Source organism: Podarcis bocagei (genome assembly GCF_964188305.1).
Source record: "Podarcis bocagei genome assembly, chromosome: 6".
In the NCBI taxonomy this organism is placed as follows: domain Eukaryota; kingdom Metazoa; phylum Chordata; class Lepidosauria; order Squamata; family Lacertidae; genus Podarcis; species Podarcis bocagei.
In genome coordinates this window covers 97308933-97335090 of record NC_138130.1, presented here as the reverse complement: position 1 = coordinate 97335090, position 26158 = coordinate 97308933, and the positions used below count along the sequence as shown (strand labels likewise).

General features: G+C 44.2%; 1 protein-coding gene across 9 annotated transcripts in view; it reads right to left on the bottom strand.

The window, feature by feature from the left end:
- TENM4 (teneurin transmembrane protein 4) overlaps positions 1–26158 on the bottom strand; it is a 1513375-nt gene that overhangs the window by 1006735 nt on the left and 480482 nt on the right. The gene's annotated exons all lie outside the window — the stretch shown is intronic.

Here is a 26158-nt window from a genome sequence, read left to right as displayed (position 1 = left end):
AAATGAGAAAGGTATTTAAATATACCTTCCTGAAGAAACCAGAGGCCTTTCTCCTGGGCATGGTCGGCCAATTGGTGTTAAAGAAGGATAGAACTTTTTTTATGTATGCAACAACAGCAGCAAGAACACTCATCGCGAAGTATTGGAAGACACAAGATTTGCCCACCCGGGAAGAATGGCAGATGAAGCTGATGGACTACATGGAACTGGCGGAAATGACTGGCAGAATCCGAGACCAGGGAGAAGAGTCGGTGGAAGAAGATTGGAAAAAGTTTAAAGACTATCTACAGAAATATTGTAAAATTAATGAATGCTAGAAAAATGTTGGAATGAAGTTATATGGCTTTAGTAGAAATATTATAAGGAATTAAGTACAGATAGGTTAATAGAGCATTAAAGGAAAAAATAAGGTTAGAATGAGTTAAGATAATTATAGGATAGAAAACAGAGGAAGATGGAAAGGAATTGCTGAAATAATTAACAGAAGTGGAATACAAAAAGGGAGGTGTGAGGAGGTTGTGGAAATAAGTGAATGAAAGATGGGATAATGAAATTGTTTGATTTATCTTATTGTCTTTGTCTTGTTTTGTTAATTTGATGTGCTGTATTGTATTTTTTTTCTTTTTAGTGTTTAAGTTTTTGGGAAAATAATAAATATTATTAAAAAAAATAAAAAAGAAAGCTCACTTAAAAAAATAAAAATAAAATACTCCTCCTGACAAGTATGTTTGTGCTGAAACTTTTAATACCAAGGGGATGGCATGATTCGAAAAACTGCCTGTTTACAAACAGCTTGGATTTCCTGTCTCTTTTACTTTATGAATGACGTCCTATCCTCCATCATCTGCAAGCTTTACCTGCTTTGTGATGCTGGAATGAACTGTGGTGAGATGGAGGCATTGCCGAGTTATAGTTACGGATAGCCGGGTAAATGTATTTCTGGTTCATGTGAATTTCACATCAGTTCATTCGCTAGTCCAGCTCCATATATATATTGAAAAGGTAAAGGCAAAGGACCCCTGGATGGTTAAGTCCAGTCAAAGTGACTACGAGGGTGTGGCGCTCATCTCGCTTTCAGGCCAAGGGAGCTGGCATTTGTCTACAGACAGCTTTCCGGGTCATGTGGCCAGCATTCCGTGCGCTCTGGTTTCCGTCACAGTGTTCTGTTGCGCCAGAAGTGGTTTGGACAATTTATATTTATATAGAGGAGGGGGACACACAGACAGACAGAGCCAAAGTATGTTTTTAAAAAACTGATGTTATTAAAGATTTTCATAGGCTACAAAAGTACATACAGTGGAACCTCGGTTTTCGAGTGTGTCAGAAGCCGAACGTTTCGGTTTTCAAATAGCGAAAACTTGGAACTGAATGCTTCCATTTTTTAATGTGCCTTGGAAGTTAAACGCCTTCTGAGGTGTGTTTTCCATTTTCGCGATGGAATTTGCTGGCCGCCCATTGCGCCTCAGTTTTTGAACGTTTCAGAAATCAAATGGTCTTCTGGAATGGATTACGTTCAACAACCAAGGTACTACTGTACATCGTCTCTGTTTTCAGTTCATAAAGTCCTTTCTACATAAAGCCAGTTCTATTCTGTGTGAGATTTTGATGTATAAGGTTGAGGGGAGAACACAGGTGGGGAGGGAGAGAAGGGGGATAGTAAACTTTCATTCTCTTGCACCGTGTGTGTGAAAGTTTTTGTGTGTCAGCGTCATGTGGGAAGGTTCTCTTTCTATTCATTTATTCATTTTCCCTGGCAGTGAGAGAGATTGTGGGGCAGTAGGGCATGGAAGGTTGCCTATAGTTGACTGCAGTGAATTTTCTTTGTGTGGGGGGAGGAGTGTGTGTGGGTCACTGAGTCAATTTATCCATATTGATTTGTATGCTGTTGGTGGGTTCTTACAACTTGTATGGGAAACAGCCTAACTAGAAAAGCTAACCAACAAATTGAAACTAAAGGTAAAGGTACCCCTGCCTGTACGGGCCAGTCTTGCCAGACTCTAGGGTTGTGCGCCCATCTCACTCAAGAGGCCGGGGGCCAGCGCTGTCCGAAGACACTTCCGGGTCACGTGGCCAGCGTGACATCGCTGCTCTGGCGAACCAGAGCCGCACACGGAAACGGCGTTTACCTTCCCGCTTGTAAGCGGTCCCTATTTATCTACTTGCACCCGGGGGTGCTTTCGAACTGCTAGGTTGGCAGGCGCTGGGACCGAACGACGGGAGCGCACCCCGCCGCAGGGATTCGAACCGCCGACCTTTCGATCGGCAAGCCCTAGGCGCTGAGGCTTTTACCCACAGCGCCACCTGCGTCCCAAAATTGAAACTAGCAGGGGGACAAATAAAAAGACGGTGCCTTCACCCCGGAGTGGCTCCCCTTTATTACACCCACAGCCCAACAAGACAATAACAAGAGTATTTGTAAGGGAAGTTGTGATGAATAGCAGATCTTTGGCTAGCCCACTCCAGGTCCAGATTCAAGACAAGGCAAATCAGGACCGTGGTCAGCTCCCAATGGGCCCTGATTCCTGAGTTTGGGAAGACGTCTCAGCAATTACTGTGCATGCTGAGTATGATTGCAAATTCAGCGAAGGTCCTCACATTTCCAAGTCACAACGCAACATTAGCAAGATATTTTGAGATGGTAAGGAACTTTTGAAGGAGCTTCCAAATCAAGCTTCTGGTACCGAATTAAAAGTCCTCTAAAATTAATTCCCTGCGCAACCACCACAAAACCTCCCTCTCTCAACCTCATTGGATTGCTCTGCTCAAACAGTAATCAGAAACAACATAACCATGGCAATTATTGCCACCGCAAGGAAGAGGCAAGCATTGGGTTCGAAAGCCATCCTAAAAAGTTTGTCCTATGGAAAGTCATTACAGAGAGCGTTATATAACACTGAAAAGGTCCAGTTGTTTCTGTGATTTTCCTGTGATCAAGCCCCCTCTGCCCCAAATCTAGTTCTATTTTGACCTCAAAAAATAGCTCCATTGAAATTATTATTTGTCCTTTAATTTACTTTTTGAATTTTGTTTTGGTATTAGGTTCCAAACCCCTTTTTTTGCTGGATGCAAATCACATTTGCATGCAACAAGGGAACATTTCCTTCCTTCTGAGTCTGCCTTAATATATTTTCTCTTAAATATTATTCTATTCATTATATATGAGCTCTTATACAAACTTCCACACTCAGTGTCTCTTTCTATAGCAACATGTAAAACAATTATTTCTAACTCATAAAGAGATGCATGTTTTTTTTCTACCCTCCGTTGACAAAGTTTTCCTCCCTATTTGCATAATGCAAGGGGCCTTGTGAATTCAAACAATGTTTCAAGTAAATAAATGATACACACTGAAAAGAATATATAACTTAACATCAGCAATTTGGGGAAATCCTTAATGTTGCAATGGGAAATATTAAAAGCATGGCGAAATCCCTACCCCAGTCCCCCAAAAATCAAAGGAATTTGCTTTTTTATGTAATTACAAGTGGGTCCTACAACAAAATGTTCAGGATTCCAGTCTCCCATGTTTTCAACCACCACCCTGCTCACTTTTGCTGAGAACCAGGGAGAGAACTTTTAAATACAGTCGTACCTTGGAAGCTGAATGGAATCCGTTCCAGAAGTCCGTTTGACTTCCAAAACACCCGGAAACCAAATTTGGGCTTCTGATTGGCTGCAGGAAGCCCCATCAAACGTTCAGGTTCCAAAGAATGTTTGCAAACCAGAGCAATCACTTCCGGGTTTGCGGCGTTCGGGAGCCAAAACGTCTGAGTACCAAGGCATTTGGGATCCAAGGTACGACTGTATATGCTTGCATACAATGGGCCCAGCAGCAGAAATAGTGGCAAAGCCCTCTCCTGATTTATTTACATGTGTCAGGGACTGGGCAGAGGAGAAATGGTGGAGACTGCCTCCCCATCCTGACCCTTCCAGGGAGGAGGAAGAGGAAGATTTTTTTTATTTCCAACAGGGCCTTGAGGGAGGTCGCAGCTCAGAGACAGATGAGGCGGAAAGTTGGGAAATCATGGGAGAGCCAGAGCAACACCTGGCTGTCATGTCATTAGAAAGCATTCCAGACCCTCCATCTCCCAGTACCTGGCGGGTCTTAAAAGTAGGAGAGCAAAGAGCTCAAAGACAGAGGGCATGTAGGAACACCCATGACAAATAAGGAAGTGGGAGAGATGGTGGGTGGAGATTCACTTGGGACAACGACATTATCCAAGAGGCTGGGTTCTATAGCCTCTCTCTGTAATTACTGAATGAAAAAAAAAGGACCGTAAGAATCCTTCCCTTGTCTTTATACTTTCCTGGGCCACCCGCCAGGAGCTGCTGCCAGCCTCCTGACAACATGAGCTATATAAGCTTAAACCAATGACTAACAACACACAGCAAAATTGTACCTGGGCTGTAGTGTTTCAGTAATCTCTCATAGGGGGCCAATATTCCCTGCACGTAGATGACTATCATGCTAGGGAGAAGGCTAGGTGATAAATATTCTCCTTGGCATCTGATTTTCTCTGCTTTTTTCAATGTGGAAGGATCAGAAGGGTGGTGTGGTACAGACTCAGCAACAGAGTCAACCTCTTGCTGGTGAGCCCGTACCACACTGAACTTTCCCCTGCCTCCTCCTTCAACTTCTTCCCTCCAGTAAACAGCAGTGACACCACAGCTGGCAAGTGAACATTGCAGGTCCATCCTACTGGGCAAGCCTCATCTGGGAAGGATAATGTGCACCTCCTTGTGGTCTGAAGAAGTACAGTCTGGGAATTTATAATCTAGGGACACATGACAATTCACCTCAAATGGCTGGAAAACGTACATTGGTCTATTTGCAAAGTCTACGCCACATTCTGAATCTGTAGCAAATGAAGCTGTATCAGTTTCTGTCCAGCTGAGTGGGCCTTTTCAAGGTGTAGTGCAAGGTTTTGTCTATGTAGTTCACACGCAATCTAGATCTATCACAATTTTTTTGCCCCTAAAAAAGCGCTTATAGTGGTACCTTGGGTTAAGAACTTAATTCGTTCTGGAGGTCCATTCTTAACCTGAAATTGTTCTTAACCTGAGGTACCACTTTAGCTAATGGGGCCTCCCACTGCCACCATGCCGCCGCAGCGCGATTTCTGTTCTCATCCTGAAGCAAAGTTCTTAACCCGAGTTATTATTTCTGGGTTAGCAGAGTCTGTAACCTGAAGCGTCTGTAACTCGAGGTACCACTGTATTGAGTAACTGGTTTCATTCTGAAAATAGAAGCTCATTGCAGATTGATTGTTCATTACCCCACAGTGTGCCCATTTGAAAACAAATGTAGACTGGGGAACTCAGCAGATGGGCAGGATATCATCATCATCATCATCATCATCATCATCATCATTATCATCACCACCACACCATCATAGATGCCAACTCCCTGGGGCACTGCATGCCCAAGCACCCACAAATTCCCCCATGAAGGGACTGGGCACCCACAAATTTTGGTGCCAGGGCTGCATGGCACCTATGGCCCCAGGCACCCACAGTCACAGGGCCAAGTTGCCACTCCTGATTATTCTTATTCTTATTATTAGGCAATCTTGAACCCGGTCTTTGGGTGGGTGTTTGATTTTCGTTGTTGTGTATACTGTGTATATACGGACAATGACAATAAATTTATCTAAATCTAAATCTAAATCTTGACAATAAGGGGTGTATTCACACCTGCTCCCACATTGTGGGAGGGTGTATACCAAGCCTTCAGCCACCACTTCCTTCTTCACCCCCTGGGCCATGTGACAGGATGAAAAGCCACGGATAACCTAATCAAAGGGAGGGCTTTCCAATGCATCTCAAGAAACCACACCTACCTGTGCGGATGGCAGGATCTCAAACCAATCTAGACTGAAAGCAGTATGTTGAAGATGAGCATGAGCATTGCAGGACAAGGACAACCGTGACTTTAAGGAAGAATGGGAGCTTCTTACAAATTATCTAAAAAGACAACAAAATGAACTGGACTCCTTCGCAGGTTTTGAATAAACATACACAGATTTATTGGCTGATAACATGGTAGACAGATAATGTAAGGATATGTATAATTTTATCACATGCAGAGAATAATATGTCCTGAGAAATTAGAGAGAGGAGCTGAGGGAAGTCTCTGAGGGGGTTTGAGGGGGGGGAAATAATGAATATGATATGCTGAAATTTTCCCAGTAGTGATGTATGGAAGTGAGAGCTGGACCATAAAGAAGGATGATCGCCAAAGAATTGATGCTTTTGAATTATGGTGCTGGAGGAGACTCTTGAGAGTCCCATGGACTGCAGGAAGATCAAACGTATCCATTCTTAAGGAAATCAGTCCTGAGTGCTCACTGGAAGGACAGATCCTGAAGCTGAGGCTCCAATACTTTGGCCACCTCATGAGAAGAGAAGACTCTCTGGAAAAGACCCTGGTGTTAGGAAAGATGGAGGGCACAAGGAGAAGGGGATGACAGAGGACGAGATGGTTGGACAGTGTTCTCGAAGCTACCAACATGAGTTTGACCAAACTGCGGGAGGCAGTGGAAGACAGGAATGCCTGGCGTGCTCTGGTCCATGGGGTCATGAAGAGTCGGACACAACTAAACGACTAAACAACAACAATGCTGAAATTGCTAATAAAAACCTTTAAAAAAGAAGATGAGCATGAGCAATCCTGGAACGAGAAAGTGTACATCTTTGTGCTACAAATGGGTCAGTGTGTACGCAGCCCTTGTGTGCTTTCCGAAGCAAATGTCACAGTGAATGCTACTGCTACATAATAACATGAAGCAGGGGAAAGAGGGATGGGGGATTACAGTAGGTGCCAGGAACATTAATTCGCCATATAAGCCTCTGTGCACGTTACTGATGTCAATAACTTTGTGCTGCTCATCTGAGATTTCTTGAACTAGCAGGACATCATTTGAAGTGAATGGTACACAAGACTACCAGCTGTGAAGAGTGATTACTTGAAGGCAACCACAGCTGGATCTGGACCTTCGTGTGTATGCAGACTAACAGCTGGCTCTTTAACGCAGTCTAATAGCACCCATACATTTAACTGCTTTGGAGCTGCTATTTTCTGTCGCTTGGTGCTCTCCATCTGAAGATCTATTGTAATACGCAGCTATTATCATTTAAATATATCTGCTGAAACTTTCTTGCTAAAATTATAGCACTAGCCAGTTTCCAAAGGGTAATTACTCGACAGTAGGTTTTTTAAAAAAACGATATTACAGAAAGTAGGCTTATGGAACATTTGGGATTAACAGCCTGGAAGATCACCCAGTAAAAATGAGCCAAGGTTTGAAAAGAATGTTTAGAGTTGTGTCAAGTGATATTGTCTGCCACACAGCAAACTCGGAGATGTGCATGTTTGAGGGCAAGGACTTCCCCTGATATTCAGAAGCTGCTTTTTCATATTTAGATGACATAAATGCTACATAACACCACAGATACTAAAATGGTGTAGATCAGGGGTCAGCAAACGCTTTCAGCAGGGGGCCGGTCCACTGTCCCTCAGACCTTGTGGGGGGCCAGACTTTATTTTGGAAAAAAAATATGAACAAATTCCTATGCCCCGCAAATAACCCAGAGATGCATTTTAAATAAAAGGACACATTCTACTCACGTAAAAACACACTGATTCCTGGACTGTCCGTGGGCTGGATTTAGAAGCCAATTGGGCCGGATCCGGCCCCCAGGTCTTAGTTTGCCTACCCATGGTGTAAGGTAAAGGTAAAGGGACCCCTGACCGTTAGAGTCATGACCGACTCTGGGGTTGCAGCGCTCATCTCGCTTTATTGGCCAAGGGAGCCGGCTTACAGCTTCTGGGTCATGTGGCCAGCATGACTAAGCCACTTCTGGCGAACCAGAGCAGCACACGGAAATGTCATTTACCTTCCCACCAGAGCAGTACCTATTTATCTACTTGCACTTTGATGTGCTTTCGAACTGCTAGGTTGGCAGGAGCAGGGACCGAGCAATGGGAGCTCACCCCGTAGCGGGGATTCGAACCGCCAACCTTCTGATCAACAAGTCTGTGGTTTAACCCACAGCGCCACCCACGTCCCATGGTGTAGATGTTCCAAAATGCCAATGCATTTTAGAAGTGTCATGGGAATAAATTCCCAGGCAAAACAGGGTGAAGCAGGACACAGATGAAGTTTTCTGAAGCGCTGTGTTTAGCTTCCCCCACCCTCCTCTCTGAACCATCTAGCTCAAGGATGGGGAAATTGTGGCCCTCGAGATGTTGTTAGACTACAACTCCCATCATCCCTGACCATTGGTCATGCTAGCCAGAGCTGATCTTCCAGCAAATGGGCACCGGCTCCTCATTCCTGACCTAACGTATCCCATGCCCAAAGTCACCAAGATGACACCCCTAACTAGGATTGTACAGACATCTGACATGCAGAATTCACTTCCCACTGGAACTCCAAGATCCGAAAACCAAAGCCAGATCCAAAAGACAGACTGATTGCAACTGCTTTTCTTTTTGGCAGTTTTCCTTTTTGCTTAAAAAAAAAAAAAGCATTTAAATTCCATTAGGAAACTTAAACAAACAGAATTGCAGCTTGAGATAATGCTATCTGAATTAGACTCCCTTTTTGTAACCTCTAACCCATCGAGAGAATCGGTTTTGCAAGATCTGAGACCTTTCTCTTCCCTAGGTTAACCGCCATGCACTCTGGGAAGGAAAAAATAAAGTCCTGCAAAAAGGCACTTGAAAACCAATTTCCCTTTTAAAATACATTAAAAATCAGCTTTTGTTGACCATTGTCATCCCTAATGCTTACTTCTATATTCATGCTCCATTTGCTAGGACTTGTTCTCGTTATGTTATACATCTGATCCTAATTAAAATTCCAGGGAAGCGGGAAAGACGCCTACCATCACCTAGCAAGATCAACTTACCATGTAATGACAGGTAAATTGTAGCTAGCTCTGCCTGTTGAATTCACCTGCCACCTGTGAGTATAAATCAGTGGTGTCCGGTGCCCAATGTGACTGTTTGGGCAGAGAGCGGGGAGCTGAACAGCAGGGGGAGCCAGAGGCAATGACAGACAGAGCCAATGCATTATTAATGTGTGTGTTTTTTTTTAAAAAATACCACCATATTTTATGGCTATATGGTTATAGGAACCATTCCTTAACTCTATTTTTAAGCATTAAAAGCCGTGAATTTAGAGCCACCCAGGTTCTGCTATGGAGCTGTTTTGGGGCTTCCCTGGTGATTGGGTGGGGGGACAAATCAGGGGTCTATTAGCCACTGAGTTACTGTATTTTTCCATGCTTTTTTGCTAAAAAAAAATTAGGCAGAAATTGGGTGTCGTCTTATACACGGATAGTGAATGCAGAGGGGGGACGTGTGATTAATGGCAGCAGCAAGCAGGAGATTGGCAGCGGTGATTGGGCCGGTGATTGGTGGCTGCGGCAAGGCCTGCTGGTGATTGGCTGTGGCTGCGGCAATTGGGCAGGCGATTGGTGGCTGCGGGAAGTGGGCGGGTGGGCTGTTGTTGGCGGCAAGAGGGCAGACAATTGGCGGCTGTAGCAAGGTGTGTGATTGGCTGTGGCAAGCGATCGGCAGTGGTGGGCAGGCGGGTGAGCGAATGGCGGAAGTGACCTTCCCCACCCCCTCAAAAAAGCTAAACAACTTAATTTCTGAATTTTGGACAGAGGGGCATCATACACATAAAATCCACACAGAAACACATCATTTTACCTCAACTCGTTTGTGGAAACAACTCAGAGACAGTGAGAGAAGGAAAACAACAGGAAGATTTAAAGGAACTATTAGAAATGACTATCAAAATCAGTAGAGATATGAGATGATCAAAGCCCCATCCGAACTTGAAGCATGGGAAGTCCCAACAAAAAATTCATAATTCGGCAGAATATTTGGATTATTTGATATGTATGATTTGGAATATTTAACGTGATTTTATTGGATTGTTAAAATAGAAAACTTAATAAAAATGATTTTTTAAAAAATCTGAATTTTGGTTAAAAAAAAATAGGGGTCGTCTTATACATGGGGGCATCTTATACAGGGGAAAATATGGTAGTTTTGAGGTATTGTCACTGACATAGCAAGGTCTTTTAATTTACATATAAAGCCCTAAACAACTCCAGACCAACACCTCCTCCATCATCCAAAAAGTAGAACCTGGTTCGTCTTTCTATGTGGTAATGGAGTGGAGGGCCTTTTTACTGGTGGCACCAGGGTTATATAGAATGCTCTCGCTGCTGAAATATGAGGTGTCCCACCTGCATGCTGCGGACTCTGGAAGACTCGGGCATTCTTTTTGAAAGCAGGATGCTGGATTCAATAAGCCATCGGCCTCATTCAGCAAGACTCTGCTTAGGTTCTTAAGAAACCTATTCTTACCCATTCACTTTTCAAGGCAGCAGACACGGGTAGCTGCCACAAACTCGCTGGATTTGGGTGGAATCAAACCTGGTTTACTAAAACAAATATGCCGAGAGGCCTTTAACCAGAGCAGCAAGATCGGGTGCAGTTCTAATATTAATGAGGCTTGGGAATTGATGATTTTACAATCCCTGCCCTCCCAGCTTTAATCCATTAGTAGGTATAGATTTGGCGGTAGTTAGCACAGTTGGTCAAAACTGCCTGAGTGGAAAATTGATCTCGGGGAAAAGTGCTACCAGGGTGGGTTGATGAGTTTTTAGTGCTTTGAACTTCGGCTTTCCAGGAAGGGGAGTTCGACTTCCTCCATCCTTTGGGGAAGTTAAACTCGCAAGACTCACAGCGAGATATCGGTGAGGCCGCTGCTTAATTTTAATTCATTCTAATTAAAACAGATACATTGCAATGAGTGACAACATTACAATAATCACCATTTCCTTCTCACTGTTCAGATATGATACAGTTTTCCCCCCATCCTTCAACCATGGAGAGCTGGGAGGTGATTTAATGTCCATGAAGTTCAGTCTTCCGTCCTCTGACTGCTGCCACTGTCCACCTTGTGTATCTGAAACATGCGGTGCTATAAGCATGCTGATGTTGCGAAGACACGACCACAGATATAAATAAAGTAGCTCAATTGTGCTTTGTGTTCTCATCCTATTGCCATGTGGTGTGGAGAAGTGGACGAAGGGAATTCTCCCTCCCTCATATCACTAAAACCCATGGTTGCCTGTTGAAATTGACTAGCGGTAGACAGAGCCAGGACAGAAGAAAGGGCTTAGGTAAAGGTAAAGGGACCCCTGACCATTAGGTTCAGTCGTGACCAACTCTGGGGTTGCGGCGCTCATCTTGCTTTATTGGCCGAGGGAGCCGGCGTACAGCTTCCGGGTCATGTGGCCAGCATGACTAAACCGCTTCTGGCGAACCAGAGCAGCGCACAGAAACACTGTTTACCTTCCCACCGAAGCGGTACCTATTTATCTACTTGCATTTTGACGTGCTTTCAAACTGCTAGGTTGGCAGGAGCAGGGACTGAGCAACGGGAGCTCACGCCATCGCAGGGATTCGAACCGCCGACCTTCTGATCAGCAAGTCCTAGGCTCTGTGGTTTAACCCACAGTTCATGGAAGCTATCAACGTATTATGCTTCATTTTGATTCAGCTTGCTCATCATTATAAACAGTTAGGCCTGGTGAGCATTTAAGGTCCCCATCCCTAATTTGCGGGTTGCCATCTGATTAGATATCCTGCTTTATCACTAGCCGAAGGAGTCTCAAAGCGGCTAACATTCTCCTTTCCATTCCTCCCCCACAACAAACACTTTGTGAGGTGAGTGGGGCTGAGAGACTTCAAAGAAGTGTGACTAGCCCAAGGTCACCCAGCAGCTGCATGTGGAGGAGCGGGGAAGCGAACCCGGTTCACCAGATTACGAGTCTACCGCTCTTAACCACTACACCACATAACGATCCCTGCAGAGGTTTAGGATGGAAGCTGCGCCCCGCCAATTATATGGCTAGCGGGCACGCAGCTTCCCTCCCAAGCCTCTGCGGGGATTGTTCTCCACAGTGGCATGGGGGAGAGTTTCACACCCCCCCCCCACTATCTGCTGTAATTTGGGGGTGCTGGGCGGATATTTGCACCCTGGTGCCGCATCTGCTAAAGGCGGCCCTGGTTTCAGGTGAATGTCCGTCTGTCAGCCATTTTCTTTATTCAAATAAACCCTGAGTCTTCTCAGAATGAGCATCGTCGTCTCTTAAAACGGAAGAGTGATCCATTGAGAAAGTGGTCAATGAACCCAGGTTCTGTTGTCCTGGTTCAAGCTAATGTGGCATATTAATGCTCTCCTTTCGACCAAGCATCTGACAACGTCTTCTGCGTTTGCTGCACCTGGCAAATAAGTACTTCACCCGACCTGTTAATTTTATTGACAGCCTTAAGCAGTAGAAAACACACTGCTGTTCTGATAGTTGCAGTGCTCCCAGGACAACCAACAGCAAATGGCTAGGAGCTTACGTGGGAAGACAGGTTTGCAAGAAATCAGAGAAAGCCACAAACGCTCGATACCAGGCTGGAAAGTGGAGAGCTAAGAGCTTTGAGAAATCAGGTAATTAATCTGAAATTCTCTGCTGTCAGTTGGTGGGCGGGGAGCTTTATGATGACAAGATACTTTGCTACAAGCTGAGATGCTCTCGCACCCCAAAGTGTCAAGGCGGAGAGAAAACAAACTTCTCAAAGAAGCCAAGGAGCAGGACCTGACAAGACAAGCCCGCTTGCTTGGTGTAGAGCCAAGCAGCTCTGTTAATAAAGATATGTCCACAAAGCAATTGATTATTTGGATGCAGGATATAATTTGTGATGCCGATAAAACTCGAAACAGATGGAGCTGCTTCATAGCTAGTCAATCCACTGGTCTATCTAGCTCAGCATTGTGCACAATGACTGTCAACAGCTTTCTGGGGTTTCGTACAATCAGGATTTTAAGAGACCATGAGGGTGATTGTGATGGCCTGGGAATCTGATTCAGAGGCTGAACCTGAGGAATCCCAGCCTGCACAGGAGTCCCCGCCTCCAGGGCCGGCTGAGCGGGGCTGGGGCATGAGCCTGAAGGGTCCTCACCTGTGCTGGATCCTCAGTTGCAGGCATCAGCTGAATCTGCTCTGGCTCCGGAGGTGATCGAGGACCCATTGCCTGCAGGTGCTCCTCTCTCAGCTCTGTCAGGGGAAGGTGAGGTTGCCTCTGCGTCCAGTAACCCTCCAGCTTCTCCTGAGCTGCAGAGGCTCAGGGCAGAGAGGCGGAGGGAACTAAGTTCTTGCAGGAGGAGTGCTCGCCTCCAGGCCAGGAGAGGTGAGTCACCTGTGGATTGGGACCGCCCTAGGCCTCAGAGGAGATAAAGGCCAGCCCGCCCAGTCCCAGGTTGTGGGAGCAACATCGTTGGTTACCTTTTCCTGCCGGCACCCTGTCCTGCTTTCTGCCAAAGTTCCTGACCACGCCCGACTCCCTGCCTTGGACCCCCCTTCAGCCTCAGACTGGACACGGACCATGCCACACGGTACCCCCCTTCCCAGGACCAGCACAGTCATCTGCAGGAATCTTTTGCCAATGTGGGGCTCGGACCCACAACCCTGAGATTAAGAGTCTCATACTCATGCCCCTTAGGTGTCATTGGACTCCAAGCCCCATCATCCCTGAGCATTAGTCACACTGGCTTCGGTTGATGGGAGTTAGAGTCCACATCTGGGCAGAGGCCCACAGCCACCCTCCCTGACACTGCTGTAGCTGAAGCTTACCAGGATGGGGCCAGGGCAGCAGTGACTGAGTAGACACACCGGTAGGACCAATGTATTGGCTCCACTGGTACATCCTTGTAGTCTTGACCTCATTGCTGCCCTCCCCTTTCCCAGCAGCTCTACTTCTGAATGGGATGTGGCCCCACAGGTCTGCCCCACCACACTGACTGCATACTGGCAGTAGCATCTGTGGGGGTTCCTCATCCCTGTGTGAGGAATCCACAGGCTTGACCCATGGTAGATTAATGGAGCTTTCATGCACAGCCCCTCTAAAGGCTTTCATGCTCTGCTTGCAGACTTTCTCAAGACAACTGGCTGCAAATTGCCATAGGCTGGCTTGACCCTTAGCCTATTCCAGCAGGAGCCTTTGCACATTCTTGTGACTGGGTTCAACGTACATCACCTCTGCCATGTTGGCCTTCAGAGAAGCCAGGCCTAATGAGCTACTCCAGAGCATCAGGGTATTTAATTGCAACTTAAGCCTTGTGTTACAAAGAAGAAGAAAAGATAGATCCAGGGGAAAACCTGCTTGCAGATATTCTGGGTGTTGTGTATAATGGCACCGTCTTTGGGTGTTTTGTTGTTATTCTTGATCATTTGTCATGAAGCACACCCAGATGCCATCAGAAGATATGTGAATGGATGAAGCTGCTAACAAGTGAAAGCACGCCTCTAGGACAAGTGAAGTTGGTTACAATAACCATACCAGGCAAGGAAAAGTGTTGCCTCAGATTAATTGGGGGGTTCAAGGTGTAGGAGTTGATTACCTTCCCAGACTGAATGGGGAAGGTTATAAGTCAGCAAAGAGAGGGAGTCGGGGATCAGGAGGTTACAAAAGAGGCAGGGTGTCAATTAGGTCCCCCAAAGACAGAGGGAAATAGTTTCCCAGGGAAATAAAGGAAAAGGAAAATCTCACGGCATAAAGACCATATAATGTAAGCTCACGGCAGGCAGGAAATGTCTGGAGACCTATAAATTACAAGCTTAAAAACGGGCTTTTCTGGGGAAGCTGGAAAGCCTCCAAGAGGAATTCTCCCCCGAAATATAGTTGCTTGGCTGAGAACAGTCAATTTTTGCTGGGACCGCCAGATTTTCGGTGGTTCCTTTTGCCGCACTAGCAAGTCCTCGCTTTGGTTACAGCCCCTTTGTTGTGTGTGGGTTGCTCACTGTCACAGAACACCACGTGTATTGCAGTCTTAAAATAGCTGTTAGTTTTGGGATGTCACACAGCATCATGGGCTCTGAAGTCTTGAGACTGTAAATAATGGTTATTGTGCATGCAGAGTATGTTCTGGATGCACTCGCAGTGCATTTCACAAAGGGAATGCAAATTTTCTGTTTGGCCTCCCCATATATCAAACAAAATTCTATTTTGAGTGGGATTATTATTTGAAACAACTCCACGCTAGTCTCCCTCTTGTTATTGGGGAATGGAGAACAGAGGCTATTTTTACATTTCTACCTTGGTTTCTTTGTCTTCAAAATTTTCAGCCTCACAGCAACTTTGTGTATTGATTAGCCCAATAAATCAACCCGGTGCTCTCCATCTGTTATGGACAACTCCGAACAGCCTCAACTTCATGGGGATTTCAGTACAGCTTGTTCAGACCCAAACCCAGCACTCATGGTGCAATGTCACAGCGCCCCCCCTCCAAATATGTCCATGATCAAAGGTGAGCCTGAATTTGGGTTTAATCCAGTAGGCTATTTTCTGTGTCCCACTGGCTCTGAAGCAACATTATCAGTCCAGTAAAGGCCATTTTCACTTGCCCTCTATTGATCTCATTTCTTTTTGCAGGTGAAGTTGAGAAGTTCCTTCAGGGAACAAAGCGGTTTGAACTTCCTCGTCAAACGTGTTCAGTGAACATAATCAAGAAGACAAATGTTTTCTTCTTAATTGGACAGTATGGATTCTCCCCACCACCCCCGAGTCCTTATCACTGTTACTGGAAAGCGCCATGAGTAGATTTTCCAGAATGGTGCTATAAAAAATAAAGATGATTGATTAATTCAATACCTAGAGGTAGGAAACATCTTCCAGGAATGTTTAGAGGAAATGTACAGCATTCTACAAATAGACACAGTTTACTATATGCATATTAAGCTTTCTGGGATGCTGAAGATTTCCGTTCTCCCGGTTTCAGCTTTGGCAGAATGGCTGGCATTTATTTTATTTTAATTCTCCTTTTTTATTCCCCCTTTTCAGTATGCGAGGATCCCTCAAAGCAACAATCAACAATCATAAAACACAGAGAAAATTCATAAAAACATTCCAAAGAAATTAAAACACATTAACCATACTTAGCATTTCTGAGTGTTCTTCCCATACATTATCTTGCAGTGTGATATCGAAATGGCCCTGAATGGTGGGCCAATATTATCATCTTCATCTTGTAGGAGGGCTGAAGCAGAGAGAATATGTCCCAAGTGTTTAAGGCAGGGCTTGGAGGCCACATGTGACCTCTCCATGGAGGAACATGCAGAATAGGGAGAGATTTTTCTAAGCTTGCAATGCTGTTTAATAGATGGAGTATTGTAGTTCCCTTGCTGGCTTTTGCAGGTGAGTCAGAAGAAGAATATGCAGAAGAAGAAAGTGATTTAGCAAAGACTCAGAGTCCCAACTGCTATTTTCAGTTTACTGTGCTGCAGTGAAGATAACTGATAGCCCATTTACTCAATCTATGGCCATCACTAACTTTAATCTCCTAATTTAAATGGGTCTACTCTAAGTTAAAGTCGAGAGCAATCCATACTGGGGATAATTCAGATGGAAATTCCCAGGTGTCAAAAAAGGCTATTTATGTATGCAGCTACTGTGGCTCGTGTTTCTTTAACTCCAAAATGGAAAATGAGCGAAGTCCCAACCAAAGAAGTATGGCAACTTAAAGTGATGGAATATGCACAGCTTGCAGATCAAACATACAGAATAACAGAACAAGAAGAACATTCATTTAAAGAAGATTAGAAAATGTTTACTGAATAAATGGGGGGCGGAATTGTGTACACTTGAAAACATTGGCAACAGTAAGATAAATTGAACAGCGGAAATAAGTTTTGATGGAAGTAATAATGGGATACTAAATGGCTTAGTTTATATAAAATATACAGGGATTTATGCTATATGTTTTAAAATTTTATGTATGGATGTTTTATGATGGCCTACATTTGTAATGCCTAATAAAGGTTTGGCAAAGTAAGTAAGTAAGCAAGCAATCCTATATTTTTCTTGTCCTATTTTTTCTGGGGGCCACCCTCAGCATAACTCACTAGTCTAAGAGTCAGCCTCATGCAATGCACTGACCCATTTATCCCTAGATTTCCCCATGTGATAGGACACATGAGAGATGGAGCAGGTCCCTTTGGAGGCAATCAGGACCCCGTTTAGATCTCTTGGTTAAAAAGAAAATAATTATTTGCCATGAAGGGCAATTTCCCCCTCCCCGCTTGGAGCCTTAAGAGCAAGTTTCCCAAATCAGTTCCTCTTATGTTCATTAAATTCAGGCCTCAGGAGCAATCTCGATTGACATACTAAAAATGTGCTTTCTCTCAACACACTGAAATTGTCCCATGTGATGTTTATTGATAAAGGGGAATAAGTGCAACAGCTAACATTTCTGTTTGGGTTTCATGGTTAGTTAGCGAGATGATGGACGTGCTCATAATATACACCGCCACCTTTAAAAAATAAAAAAAGCCCGTGCAATCAATCTTGCGCGTGGTGTAACATTTCATTTCCAATCTTGATCAACGGATTGTTTGCCTTTTGCATATTGCTCGGGTTTCATTCTCGGCTGCTCTGCAGATTGATGGGGGGAGAAAAGGGAGGCGAGGGGATTGCGAAGCCAGAGGGGCTGTGGCTCGGTGGGCAGAACATCTGCTTTGCATGCAGAAGGTGGCAGGTTCAGTGCTTGGCATCTCCAGACAGGGCTGGGAATTACTCCTGCTTGGAACCTGCCCACCAATGCAGATAATATTGAACCAGATAGACCACTGGTCTGGCTCTGTATATGGCGGCTTCCTATGGTCCTGTGTCCCCTGATTGGACTGTGTTCCAAGCTGTGTTCAAATTAGGGCAGGGGACTGACCTGACTGGCCTGGATTGCTCAGTTGGTTAGAGCATGGTGCTGATAACGCCAAGGTTGCAGGTTCGATTCCTGTAAGGGGCAGCTGTGTATTCCTCCATTGCAGGGGGCTGGATGAGATGATCCTCAAGGTCCCTTTCAACTCTACAATTCTATGATTCTAAGGCAGCTTCACTTGCTCCTACAAAGGACTCCAAAAAAGGATAGGCAAAATCCTCTCTGAACTGATCATAGAGTGAAATATGATCCTGAGAGTTCTGCATTGGCTCCCAGTATGTTTCTGAGCACAATTCAAGGTGTTGGTGCTGACCTTGAAAGCCCTAAATGGCCTTGGCTCAGTAGACCTGAAGGAGCGTCTCCAACCCCATCATTCAGCCCAGACACTGAGGTTCAGCTCTGAGGGCCTTCTGGCGGTTCCCTCGCTGCGAGAAGGGAGGTTGCAGGGAACTAGGCAGAGGGCCTTCTCGGTGGTGGCACCTGCCCTGTGGAACGCCCTCCCATCAGATGTCAAGGAAATAAGCAACTATCCTACTTTTAAAAGACATGTGAAGGCAGCCATGTTTAGGGAAGTTTTTAATGTTTGATGTTTTATTGTGTTTAATGCTGTATCGTGTTTTTAATATTCAATTGGGACCCACCCAGTGGGGAAACTCAGCCAGATGGGCGGGGTAAAAATAAATTGTTGTTGTTGTTGTTGTTGTTGTTGTTGTTGTTGTTGTTGTTGTTGTTGTTATATTTGACGTCCTTGTTCTGGGACTCCTGTTGGGGACTTAACTCAAAACTAAGCTTATACCTTATCTATTTCAAAATTACCTCTCTCTATATTTCTCTTTCTTTCTTTCTTTCTTTCTTTCTTTCTTTCTTTCTTTCTGCTCATGGCAATCAAGACACTGCTTCAAAGCGTAAAGAAATCCAGGAATCAAAGAGCTGAATCGCAGATGACCTTTGAAGAGACAGGCAAGCATTACAGCAGAAGGAGCTGTATTTATGGGCAGCATCAAAACCAATGTCTCCCTTTAATGGCAGGCATCACCTTCCCGTGTCACTTTACAGTGACACGGAGAAACAAATAAGCCTTGAAAAAGCTGATATTCTATCAGGTGGTAATAGCCTTAGCACCCGCCCTGCTAAAGCATCAGACTCAGTGCCTGCCCCCACCGCTTTTGAAGATGCTTCTTATCAACGCTGAAGTCCTCCTGGCATCTGTCATTCCTTTCCCAGGAGGGAGATATCAGGAGCTGCCTTATGCCGAATCAGGGCCAGATTTACGTATAAGCTAAACAAGCTATAGCTTAGGGCCCCACTCTCTTGGGGGCCCCCAAAAAAAGTTTAAAGGGGAAAAACCTGGATGTACATTTCCAAAATATAAGATAAAAAACAAATAAATTAAACCTACATACAGCAAGAGTGTTTTGTGCTGTGTAGGCTCCTATGATGTAAGTCATGGGCCCCGCCTGCTAGCCTGCTCCCTAAAATATCACTGTTTCACTCATTTCTATATATAGGGTGCCTACATTCTGCATAGGCTGGTTGCATCAGCAACATCTAGGGAACATGATGAGCATGTACATGAAATCTTTAGTCTCAAAAGTCTCTGAAAATCGAATGAATGTATGTAAATGAAAATATCAAATGCTGTGGAACAGTGCTCATGTAACAATGTACGAAAATATTTAATTTTATTTTTTATCATCTACAATACTGTCTTATTTATTTTATAGTACAGTACATTGATTATTGCTTTCATTTTATGGATCAATGGGTTGTTTTTAAAAGTCTGGAACAGATTAATCCATTTTGCATTGGTTCCTGTGGGAAAGCTTGCCTTGGTTTTGGAACGCTTTGGTTTTGGAACGGACTTCCGAAATGGATTAAGTTTGAGAACCAAGGTACCACTGTAATGACCAGGTTTCTTTTTCCAGCCAGAGTGTGCCAGAGCGCATCTCCAGCACATCTTCAGTGGACAGGAAGTCCTCGGGCTGAGCTTCCTGCCTCAACTCAAACAGCTGAAGAGCAGAGAAGCACGGCGGCAGAGAAAGGCTCTGTGCACCATTTTGAGCCAAGTGCCAGGACACGTAAGTGTTTTGGAAGCTTTTATTCCTTTCTGCCTTAACAGTTGAGTACTTGTGAGAGAGGCTGTGGTGTTTGCCCTCCTATGTGTGTGACATCATTCTAGGTTCATAGGGAAAGGGTTAACTAATTGTAAAATGACTAACCGATGGGAACCCAGGGGGCAGATTTAACTGTGTATAAGGTTTAAGCACAGAGGTTTTTTTAGGGAGTTAGAGTTGTTGAGAAGACAGTCTGGAGTTAGAAGAGAGAGAGGAGATAAGTCTGTGGCTTGGGCTAGTCTGGTGTGAGAGAGTGAGAGAACTGGTTAAGAGGAGTCAGTCAAACAGTTGAGATAATCAGTCAGAAGGTATTAGGAAGGTATAGGCTGGCAAAGAAACTAAAGTTAAGATACTGACAGGAATATAATCTGAGAAACCATAAACTTGCTAATGTTTGTAAAATAAACTTCTTCTTGTTGTTGTTGTTCACTTTTAACAACTGTCTGGACTCAGTGTTTTACCAGAGTGTGACTGGTTGGTGGCAGCAGGGAAGCGAGCACAGTGGTGGCACAGGGATCAATAAACTGTTAAACATCCGGGGACCCTATGTGATCGCCACAGAGGCAAAGGGAGTTTCCTGGGAGTGTAGCTTCTCTAGGAGCCTAACTCACACCAGAAAAGCCGGGAACAGTGCGACTGAACTCTGTGGCCTCAGCATGGCTCTGTTGGGATTCGCAGGATACTGGATAAGTCTGCAGGCTTCAACAGGATGATGCAATACTCTGCTGGGTCAGAGTGACTCAGCAGGAGTGTGATTAGTGTAATTGGCTATCACCTGTTTTAAAAAGGAAAGCCTGTTTAACAGGGGGTGTGGTGGTTGTGCTGTAGTGTGGTGGTGCTGTGGTGGAGAGTATTCGTTTGTAAGTACTCTGTATGGACTGTTTCTTTTGTAAATGCCTGTATATAGCTCACATTAAAAAGGACTGCACTGAAAAACCTGGAACTCTTAGTGTTTTGCTGAAAACGCCGCGTGGAATACACGACAGGCTCCCGCTTCCCAGCTGATTCTCGCAGCAGCGCAGAAGCAGAAAGGGCTCTCTCATGCCCTTCTGGAGGAAACTGACTCTCTTGGAGGAATGGAGTGGAAATACTCCTGACTTGAGGAAACTGAAGTGACACCACACTCCCCCCATGGGAGCATTTGCGAGGAGTGTTATTTCACAGAGGGAAGGATGTGGTCAGGGCACACTTTACATAACTTGACCAACTCCCTTAAACTGGCATGCCAGCCAAGATGGCAGACCAGAAGTGGCCTCTCGCCCTTCTTCCTACTTCAGAGGTAGAATGACATATTGGATGTAATAAGAAGAGGGGGGAAATTTCTTTGTGTAGCGTTCTGTTAGTTTAGTAGGTTAGGAACAGGAGGGGGTAAAGACTTTTCTGCCTCCTAGGAAAGTTTTTTTTTTTTTTTTAATGGTCTGGTTAAAACTTTTGAAGGGCGCTAGGAGGACAGCAGCTATGAATGAGGTCAAGAAGACAAGCAATCTGTGACTTATCATTAATAATGAGAATGAGGCCACGGAAGGTCATGGAACCTCAAGTGCATTGCAAGTGTAATTGGGACTTATCCACCACTTCCCCCAATCTTCCACATTCAGCAGTTCTGACAGTGATTTGGATGTGCGGCCATTAGTGAAGAATGGAGTCTTCGTCCTGAAATATGCCTTTGTCATGGAGGAGAAAAGCAACGGGGAATAACTGTGGCAAAGGGCAGAGTATATAATAGAACTATCCATTCCTTGAGTTCAGGGCGTTTCAGGGCAGAGGGATGTGAGCTATCAGGGTAGCGATACAGCTGAGGTGGCCAAATGGCTTTTGGCTATCCTCACATGCTGACCATACTGGAGACGCTAATAGATGGATCACTCGTTATGTCCATTGTTAGGAATCACAAGTGGGAAGAGATCCTGTGTCACTCAGGTCATGCTTGTGGGCTTCTGGTTAACCACTGTAAGAACAGGATGCTGGACAACAGGGGTGCTTGCTTGATCCAGCAGTGCTCTTCAGACATTTGGATGAAATTGTGACATAAATACAAAGGAATGTGCTATGCCGGAAGATTCTTGTCAGGGAACTGCCATCGGTTCAGGAGGGAGAGGGGAAAAGCCAAATGGATTATAGAGAGCCTCCAAGGATCGTGGGAAGCAGCACCTCTTCAACGTAGGAAAGTAACAACACCTCCAGTGGAGAGGAGCTGCAGGGCTCGGAGGAGGCGAGGCGGTGCCAGGACATCTTGCCTGGGCAAAGCTGGGAGGAGAGGGGTCCTCTGTTACCCATGCCCTCCTTGCACAGTAAGCTTCCGCGCAGAGAGGGGAGGCACAGACTGGGCATCAAGAAGTTGTTTTGCTGGGGAAAGTTTAAGTACCGCCCACTCACGGATTCTGCCAGTGAATGAGTCAGCCATGGGAGAGTGGTGCTCCGGACTGACAAAGTTTATTTTTGCAGCAAAAGCAAGGTTTCACAGCCGAGCAGGGAGGTATTTGCCTGCTTGCTCTCGAGCAACCCCTTGGAAACATTACAATTCAGGACAGATAAAAGAAACCAGTTCTTCACACAGTGCATAGTCAACTATGAAACTCACACAGAGCAGGCTGTGATGGCCGCTGACTTGGAAACCAAGCCTTATGAGGAGCGGTTGAAGGAGCTGGGTATGCTGAGTCTGGAAAAGAGGAGACTGAGAGGAGACAGCCATCTATACCTGAAGGAGCGTCTCCGCCCTCATCATTCAGCCCAGACACTGAGGTCCAGCTCCAAGGGTCTTCTGCTGGTTCCCTCACTGCGAGAAGCAGAGTTACAGGGAACCAGGCAGAAGGCTTTCTCGGTAGTGGCACCCTCCCTGTGGAATGCCCTCCCTTAAGATGTCAAGGAGATAAAGAAATACATAAATTTTAGAAGTATCTGAAGGCAGCTCTATATGAGGAAGTTTTTAATGTTTGATATTTTACTGTGCTGTAATCTGCACAGAGTGGCTGGGGAAACCCAGACAGATGGGTGAGGTAAATAAAACAACAACAACCATAACAATCATCATCATCATCTTCAAATATCTCAAAGGCTCTCACCTGGAAGATGGAGCAAGCTTGTTTTCTCCTCCTCTGGAGGGTAGGACTTGAACCAATGGCTTTGAGTTACAAGTAAGAGGATTCTGACTAAACATCAGGAATAACTTTCTGACAGTAAGAGCTGTTTGATAGTAGAATTGCCTCCCTTGGGAGGTTGTAGACTTCATTGGAGGTTTTTAAGCAGAGGTTGGATGGCCATCTGTCATGGAGGGTTTAGTTGAGATTCCTGCATTGCAGGTGGTTGGACCAGATGACCCTTGGCATCCCTTCCAACTCTACAATTCTATGAACTATTACCATTCTATGACTGGGTGGCTTTAAAAGAGGATTTGGCAAATTAATGGAGGTGAAGGCTATCATTTCCTACTAGCCATGCTGGTTATGTTCAGCCTCTACAGTCAGAGGCAGTAATGTGTCTGAAAACCAGTTGCTGGAGGGGTGGAGTTTGGGAAGCCAAAGGGTACATAATTATAATTTGTTTTGTTTTTATTTTGCTTTGTTATTTGTATGAAAATTGGGAAATTCGTGGAAGGGAATTTGGATCGACTTTAGAAAAAATGTTTTAAGAATGAGTATTGATGTATAAGTATTGATGTTTAAGTTTGGATAAGGTAATATTGGTTTTTTTAAAATGAACTAAATTAAATGAAAATAAGGTTAGCAAAAATAAATTGAGGAAATGGATGAAAGAGAAAAAGTAAAATAATAATATGTTAAATTAAATTATTAAGTTAAAGTTGAGAAATAAGTAATAAGGATTTGCTGAGCTAATAATTTGAATTGGAATACAAGAAGGGAAGGTGTGAGGAGGTCTGAGAAACAAGTTAAAAGAAATAAGCAATTGAAACTTTATGTGTTTTTAATTGTTTTTAAGTTTTATATTTTTGTATGTTTGTTATATTTTTTTTCCTTTTTTGTGGTTGTTTATTTTTGTTTTTGTTTCATTATAGAAAATGCTAATAAATATATATTAAAAAAGAAAAGAAAACCAGTTGCTGGAAACCATGGGAAGGGAGAATGCTCTTCTGCCTAGGTTTTGCTTACTGGTTTCCCACAGGCATCGGTTTGGCCGCTGTGAGGACAGGCTGCTGAACTAGATGGTCCAGCAAGTTCTTCTTATGTTCTTATGCTAATTGCTAAAGCCTTCAGGAGAGTCACTGTGAGTGGTCTTCAACTGGCTTGGATGAGTGACTCATATCCACTAGGAGATGTGTAGTCAGTATTTTGGGCCCGATTTTTATGGAACTCATTTTCAGTTTAGATCAGACAGGACCCCTCCTTGGAGAACTTCTGCCACTTCAATTCCAGCAGGCTTTTCAATTGAATTCTGGTTTTAATATTTTAACTCATTTTTGGTCTTATTCTATTGAGTTCACCATGTAGAGACGAGAGTGATTAAATGGTACACTCATTGTTGAAATGAAATAAATAAATATTATTTATTCGTTTATTTACTGCAAGATCTCAAGGCGGTCACAAGATCTCGGGGTAGTGTGTGTGTGTGTGTTTGTGTGTGTGTGACCTTGTTCAGATTGAGGACCATATTCTCTTTGGGAGCACCCTACCCTTGGGATATAATCATTTGAATTGTAGAATTGGAACCCCAAGGGTTAACTAGTGCAAACCCCTGCAATTCAGGAATCACCACTAAAGAAACTCTAACAGATGGTCATGAGATGTGTTGGATGGCTTTACAAAAGGGAAATTCATGACAGAAAGGGCTATCAATGGCTACTAGCCACAATATTCCAATGCCAGGCCAAGATCAGCCAGCCCTTATGGAAGGAAGAAGCCTCGGCCAAAGAAGATAAAGAAGAGGAAAAGAAGAACATTTGCAAAATAAATTACTGAACTATGCAGGACATACTATTACAAAAAGGACAATTGCTCAATGCCTATTTTTTAAGCTTTGTCTATAGACTTTTACATTAGTATAACTTCTAAAAGTCACTTGTAATAAGATGAAGAAGGTTTTAAAATTGGATTGTTAAGTGTATAAGGTTTTATGGACATGCATAAACAAGTATACTATAAGGGAACCAAGAGGGGGAGTGGAGGGAAGACTGTTGGGATACTGCCAGGGAGATAAAGTCCATCATGGCCCCCAAGCCGGCTGCCGGACGATCCATCGACCTCCCGTAGACACGCAGTATCAGCAATTAGCGACATGAGCTCCAGAACATTCTAGAGCCGATGCACACTCTTTATCAGCAGATAATGCACAGCCAAAAGTTGCACTCAGGAGAGCATTATTGCATTATTTACAAGTTTTATTCAGCGTTGATCAGAACAAAGAAAGACATGACTGCCTGCGTCAGTGTCTCCAGACACAGAGAGAAAACGAAAGCAATAGAAACATAAACATCCTGTGAACAGGAAATACGCAGACTCTGTGACCCACAGCCTGTTCCCTTTTAAGGTGGAACGGAAATATCCTAACAAAGACAACCAAATAAAAGAAAAAAATATGGTTTAATATGTTTATGATATTTTTTCTGTTTTGTTGTTGTTATTTTTGGAAAATCAATAAATTGTTATCAAAACAACAACAATATTCCAATGCCAGTTGCAGGGAACTGCAAGTGGGACAAGTACTACTGCATATATTAAAAGCACATTGCATGTGCCTCAACCTAACAACGAACTGGAGTGTTACAGCAGGTTGAAAGGCCCTATCTCATTTGCATTGGTTAATGCAATCAGATATAAAGTTTACAATCACATAACAATAAAAATCACATATGGATTCTGCTTCAAAAGCTGAATCTCATAGCTTTATCCCACCCCCACCCCCTCTGGACGATTTATGCTTTGCATGATTCTACAGGAATTAAAAGTTCAGTAGATGAGCCCTGATATTTCCCCTCTTGGAAGATGCAAAGCTGCAAAGGTGCTCGCTACATGTGCTTCCAACACACACATTCACAATTATGCCATTATCCACAGAGCTTCCAAAGGTGGATCTAGGAAATGGAAGAAAACATTCATGGGAACACATCTCTATCATTATCTTAGTTGCACAAGAATAATTCAATATGTGTGGTACATAACAAGGAGCTTAGAATAAAGCAGAAGAAGTGCCCTGAAACTGGATATTCCTTCCCACAGGTGCTAAGCAGATGCCCACAGAAAACCTACATGGAGCCAGTGAAGGCATGGGTGCCAACTCCTAGAGGCCCAGCTCATTTGG